This window comes from Apium graveolens, chromosome 9 (assembly GCF_009905375.1).
Source record: "Apium graveolens cultivar Ventura chromosome 9, ASM990537v1, whole genome shotgun sequence".
Lineage (NCBI taxonomy): Eukaryota > Viridiplantae > Streptophyta > Magnoliopsida > Apiales > Apiaceae > Apium > Apium graveolens.
The window spans coordinates 123,374,197-123,380,919 of record NC_133655.1 but is presented as its reverse complement, the minus strand read 5'-3'; the positions used below and the strand labels follow the sequence as shown (position 1 = coordinate 123,380,919).

Sequence of the window (6,723 nt, the reverse complement as noted above, 5' to 3'; positions counted from 1 at the left end):
AATTACTATGACTAGACTATCCTCAAGGCAATCCTACGATTATACAAAGAATAAAAATTCTAGGCACAAAGTGATATACAACACTACAAGAACTCTGGAGCTTACTACGGAATTGTGCTTTTTATTTACAACTCAAATGCTTATTTGATCGTACAATGAGTGAGGTCCACAAAAGACTTATACAATGGTATCCATGTAACGAGCGTTAGGTTAGCGGATCCCAGACTCTAAAAGCCTTAGGTCACTAGGCACAAAGTCCCCTAAGAACTTAATAACTCGAATACCAAAGAGCCCACTCTTGATCAATTATGCAAAAATATTTTTTTTTTTTAACTTCTGAGCAAGTGCGTTTCGCTCTATCTTGCTCAACCCTAGACTACTCACAACATATGCGAGCCGGCTACTAGCCATTTGACGCCTAGCCACAACTAGCAACAACTTCCATACTTTTTTCTCCAAATTTTTTTCTTTTTCCATGTCTTTATCACTAAAAACCTATAATCGAATTCTAAGCATAATAAGCAGATTGACCTTGAAAACAACCAAATCATAACAACAATCTAGCCCTTACGCATTCTTTAAGACTTAGTGGACTTACAATTGTTTCTAGCATGCATATCAACCTACACAACTTAATATCACTTTAATGCTATCACTACACTTGCATCAATATCACAATTCAGTCGATAACTTATTGCAAAAGGGATCATGGTAAATGCATGAGCTACATGAAATTCATAAAAAAAACTAAATGGCATAAATTATGCAACTATATGAACTAAAATATCATGAATATGCAACTAAATGACACACACACAATATTCCTTAACTACCACCCCCAAACTAAAAATCTTTACTGTCCTCAGTGAAAGTAGTAGAAAGGAACACAGGGTATACCTACTCGGAGTCATCATCATCATCACCCTCAGTGGGTGGAGTATCAGGCGGCGGGTATGCAGAGTCCTCACCAAAAACTGGCCACTGGATATCAGCTCCAAGGCCTCGAAAAGCAGTCCCTAACACAAGGGTGAGCTCCTGAGCAAACCTGCTCTGCGTCTCATACATGACATCCATCCGCCGTGAAAGCCTCCTATACTGGGCATCACCCATCCCAGCACCCTCCTGAGCTCTCGAAGAACCAGCCTCACCACGCCCTGGCCTAGCCATAGTAGCACCTCGTGCTGGACGCCCTCCTGGAAGACGATAACCCAGCCCATGCTCCTCAGGCTCACCACCGGTCCATTCCTGCATCCCATTCAGAGTGCCAGAATCTATCAGAGCTGCTGGCAACTGCAACTGCTCATGAGCCGGCCAGTTCACTCCCACTGCTCGGCATAGCTTCGTAACCGTGGATGCATAAGGGATGTTCATATGCTTTGCTCCCCTCAAAAACTTCAGAATTCCTTGGTAGATAAACTCACCAAGGTCCACATAGTATTCCTCATTCAGAATTCCCCACAACAGCTGTGCTCTCTCAACTGTGACCTCGTATGCATGTGAAGAAGGCAAAATATTAGCACATATAAATGCATTCCATGCACGGGCATACCTGTTAATGGCGATCGCCGGAAAGTGACGATACTCATTATTGGCTGGACTGCGGTTCCAAACTGTGCCCGGTCGACAGAGAGTCGCACAAATCAAATCCAAGTCAAAATCCTCAGCAGTCTTTTCATTCCAGTTCTCCTCCTCGGGCTTCCTCTCTCGCTGTCCAATCACACGGCGAATCGCCGCAGGATGATAATCAACCGTCAGCCCACGGACTACAGAAAACCCATTCTTTTCAGCCTTCGCGTTCGCGTAGAACTCGCGAACAACACTCATCGGTACTGCTTCGGGTGACTCACAAAAAGCTATCCACCCCTTCTCTGCAATCATGGGCAACAACTCACCATCCCCCCTGATGGTAAAAACCCCCTCTCCTTCAGAATCGGCTTCCCCAACAGCCTAGTGTACTCCTCCTCCGCAGCTCTGTCAGTTAACCGAGGCCTTGCAGCAGTACCCCTCGATGAATTAGCAGTAGGAACGGTGCTGCTGTTGTCAATAGTGCGTGCTCTCTTGGGTGCCATTGATTCGTGAATAAAAGTGTGTAAGAACTGATTTTTGATGTTTGTGAGAGGGTTTAAGTGTAGGAAGTTTTGTGGGAGATATGTAGGATAGGTGTATGTATATATAGGGTGTGGATTAGATTAGGGTTTGGGAATTAAGGGATAAAATGATGGGGTAGTGGGAACAATTCGTGGGTTTATGGGCTAAAACTGTTTTTGTGTTTTTGTTTTTTTTTTTTTTTTTCTGAACTGTAAAAAATTTTCTGGAACTCGACCCCTGCGCGGCCGCTCAGCATAGCTGCGCGGGCGCGCAGAGGGTCTCTGGAAAAAAAAAATTTCAGCCCCTGTTTTCTGATTTTTTTGTGTTTTTGGATAGGTTATTAACTTCTAAGGGTTCCTGTAACAACAATTCATGGGTTGCCTCCCACGCAGCGCTTCTTTTTCGTCATTAGCTTGACGTTCCGTACCTTTCTCAAGTAGTCAACAAAATGGCACTAACCACCTCTCGGTTTGCCATGTCCCCATAGTAGTGCTTCAACCGCTGACCGTTAACTTTGAATGCTTGGTCCGAATCATTCTCAAAAATTTCCACCGCTCCATGTGGAAACACAGTTTTGACAATAAAAGGTCCAGACCACCTTGATTTCAACTTCCCAGGAAAAAGTCGGAGCCGAGAGTTGAATAAAAGAACTTGTTGCCCTGGCACAAATAACTTAGGATGTAGCTTCCTATCGTGCCACCTCTTCACCTTTTCCTTATACATTTTGTTATTCTCGTACGCTTGAAGTCGAAATTCATCAAGTTCATTAAGCTGAAGCATTCTTTTCTTACCAGCTGCATCTAAATCCAGGTTCAATTTCTTCAATGCCCAGTAGGCCTTATGCTCAAGCTCCGCCGGTAGATGACATCCCTTACCGTACACCAACTGAAACGGTGACATATCAAGTGGAGTTTTGTATGCTGTTCTGTAAGCCCAAACAGCTTCATCGAGCTTTAAAGACCAATCCTTCCTTGACGGACAAACAACCTTCTCTAGAATGCGCTTTATCTCTCTGTTAGACACTTCCGCTTGACCATTTGTTTGCGGATGATAGGCAGTAGCTACTCGATGATTCACATTATAACGCTGCATCATAGAAGTGAACTTACGGTTACAAAAATGCGATCCTTCATCACTTATGATTACCCGAGGTGTTGCAAACCTTGTGAAAATTTACTTATGAAGAAAATTTAGCACTGGCTTTGCATCATTTGTCGGTAAAGCTTTAACTTTGACCCATTTTGAGACATAATCGACTACCAGCAAGATGTACTGATTATTGCAAGACGAGATAAAAGGCCCCATGAAATCGATTCCCCACACATCAAAGACCTCGACTTCAAGCATCACATTTAATGGCATCTCATCCTTCCTTGACAAATTTCCCACTCTTTGGCAACGATCACACCTTAAAACAAACTGATGAGCATCCTTGAACAAAGTAGGCCAGAAAAAACCTGCTTGCAGAATACGAGCTGCCGTCTTCTCACCTCCATAATGTCCACCATAAACCATGGAATGGCAGTCTCGTAATATCCCCTCCGTCTCACAGAATGGGATACATCTCCTGATGATCTGGTCAGCTCCCTGTCTAAACAAATATGGTTCATCCCACATATACCACTTCACCTCATGCAGAAACTTCTTCTTTTAAGCGGATGTCAAATTAAGAGGCATTATATTGCTGACAAGATAGTTTACAATATCTGCAAACCATGGTTCTTCCTCCTGAATTGCAAATAACTGCTCATCCGGAAAAGATTCATTGATTAACGTCCTATCTTGTGAAGTAGAATCGGGATTCTCCAACCTAGAGAGATGGTCAGCTACTTGATTCTCAGTACCTTTTCTATCTTTGATCTCTAACTCAAATTCCTGAAGTAAAAGCACCCAACGAATGAGTCTCGGCTTCGAATCCTTCTTAGAAACCAGATAGCGAATAGCTGCATGATCAGTGAATACTGATACTTTCGTACCAAGCAGATAAGATCGAAATTTCTCAAAGCCAAAGACTATAGCCAAAAGCTCCTTCTCAGTAGTGGTGTAGTTCAATTGGGCACCATTTAAAGTCTTACTCGCATAGTAGACCATGATAAGTGGCATTTTATACCACTTAGAACGTCTTAAAATGGCTTAAATTAGTGTCTTGAAATCAAGTATTTTGTGTATTTGATGCGTTTTTCTAGTGTTTATGCATTTCAGGGTATTAGTTGCATTTCGGAGAAGGAATCATCAAGAATAAGCCTTGGCATGTGTTCACCATTGCGAGAGGAAAAGAACGGGTAGATTATGGCGAAGGAACGGAGCAAACCTGGAAATTTTCCAGTAGGGTCCTGCGAACCCGCGCAGCAATGCTGAGCGGCCGCGCAGCAGCCTTGCGCGCCCGCGCAGAAATGCTGAGCGGCCGCGCAGGGTCGGGGAAAAAGCTGAATTATTTTAGACTTCTATTTCTGTTTAGCTTCCAACTTCTATGTAATCTGAGTTTTATGGGACTATTATATAAGTAGATTTGAGACGTTTTCATAGGGAATATGAAAGAGATTATGTTTTAGATTGTGTTTTGCGCAAGAAGCGAAGGAGATAAGGAAGAAGACTGATTTAGCACACCGCAACGAAGAGGAAGCATATATTCTTGTGATTCTTGTTTCGTTGTAACGTTGGATGCTAGTTTTCTTGCTTTGACTTATTTACTCTTGTGACGTACTCTGTTTTAATATAATTAGTTTAGTTGTTATTTTCTTGTGTTCGTTTATCATGATTTCATATGAACCCATAATGGCGATAAGTTCTATTATGGGCTAATCGTGATCATGGGGTTGCAACGGATTTATTATGAAATTCTTTAGTTAATTGTTTAATACTTTAGTGTGTGATGATTGCATGATATCTAGTATTGGTTGTGCGTATTCGTCTTATATGCGTCGCGAACATATAAGATAGGGTGTTAATCTCTTGTGAAGCGACGGTGGATCTTGAGATTTAGAACTTGCCATGCTAGCATAGGTTCATGTACGTTGTGCATGATTAGTGGGTAACTCTAACAGTTTTATTTGCCCTATGTAATCAAAAGGAATAACTTGTGCTTAAATCGTTGTGTTGTCAATTTCTGTAGACATATAGGAACTCAGCATAATTGATGACTATTCAACTTCTATCTTAATTGTGGATGTTTGGTAGAATGGTATTAGTACAATGAAAGTTGGCTTTTATCAGTTTCGTGTTATTCGATTAATATCATCACTGGCACATGCTAAAGGTAATAACAATGGTTATAGAAGGAAGTAATAATGAAGTTGTGATCTCATGAGTGTTTTATTATTGATAAATTGAAGTGTTAGTTAAGTGGTTAAGTAAGTAGTTAATTATAGTTAATATTTAATCAACAATTTTAAGTGTTATCTTAACATTGAGAAGTAATCATACATTGGTGAGTGAGTTTAATTAGACAATAACTTAGTCTGAGTCTCTGAGGGAACGAACTAGAAAGTATTCTATATTACTTGCGAACGCGTATACTTGCGTGAATATTAGTGCGTGATTTCGCCCTAACAAGTTTTTGGCGCCGCTGCCGGGGACTCGGCGTATTTGTTTAGTTTATGTACTTACCATCATTGGTCATTAGGACTCAGTGATTAGGACGTAGTAGTTAATTACTCTTTTCGGTCGTGTTTCAGGTACTTTAGCAAGCGTTTATGCAAACTCGTTCTCGTGCTCGCAAGAGGACCTTAGATACAGCTGAGGAGAAAGACGAAGTTCTTGATACTCCGGAGAAGTTAGATTTTGAGGATTCGGATTCAGGAACTGAGCAGAAAGAACCAGTAAACATGGGATATCGTATTGTTCAAGCTGATCCAGCTCTTATGGATTTTTCTCGGCCTAAAATTGATGACATTCAGTCAAGCATCCTTCATCCGGCTATTCAAGCTAACACCTTTGAAATCAAGCCGGGCACTATTCAGATGGTGCAGAATTCTGTTTCTTTTGGAGGAGCGGCAACTGAAGACCCCAACATGCACATAAGGAATTTTGTCGAGATCTGCAGCACTTTTAAGTATAATGGCGTGACTGATGAGGCTATCAAGTTGAGGCTTTTCCCATTCTCACTGAGGGATAAAGCTAAAGACTGGTTACATTCTGAACCAGCTGGGTCCATCACTACGTGGCAAGATCTTGCGCAAAAGTTTCTGGTGAAGTTTTATCCAATGGCAAAGACTGCTGCTATGAGGAGTGCTCTTACTCAGTTTGCGCAGCAACCTACAGAATCTATGTGCGAGGCTTGGGAACGGTACAAGGAAATGTTGAGAAAATGTCCACATCATGGAATGCCGGATTGGATGGTAATCACTGGTTTTTATAATGGTTTGGGGGCCCAATCTCGGCCCATGCTCGATGCAGCAGCTGGAGGCGCCTTATGGGCTAAAAGCTATACTGAGGCGTATAATCTTATCGAGACGATGGCTGCAAATGAGCATCAAAACCCAACTCAGAGGATGACGTCAGGCAAGGTAGCAGGTATTCTGGAAGTTGATGCAACCACCGCTATTGCAGCCCAGCTCCAAGCGCTATCAATGAAGGTTGATTCTTTGGCTACGTATGGAGTTAATCAAATAGCTATGGTTTGTGAGCTTTGTGCAG

At 42.0% G+C, this 6,723-nt stretch overlaps 1 non-coding gene across 1 annotated transcript; it reads right to left on the bottom strand.

Moving 5' to 3' along the window:
- Positions 1 to 6,305: 6,305 nt before the first annotated feature.
- Positions 6,306 to 6,412, bottom strand: LOC141687777 (small nucleolar RNA R71). Its single transcript, XR_012561260.1, has one exon. It is a non-coding gene; the product is annotated as a small nucleolar RNA R71 (small nucleolar RNA).
- Positions 6,413 to 6,723: the final 311 nt, after the last annotated feature.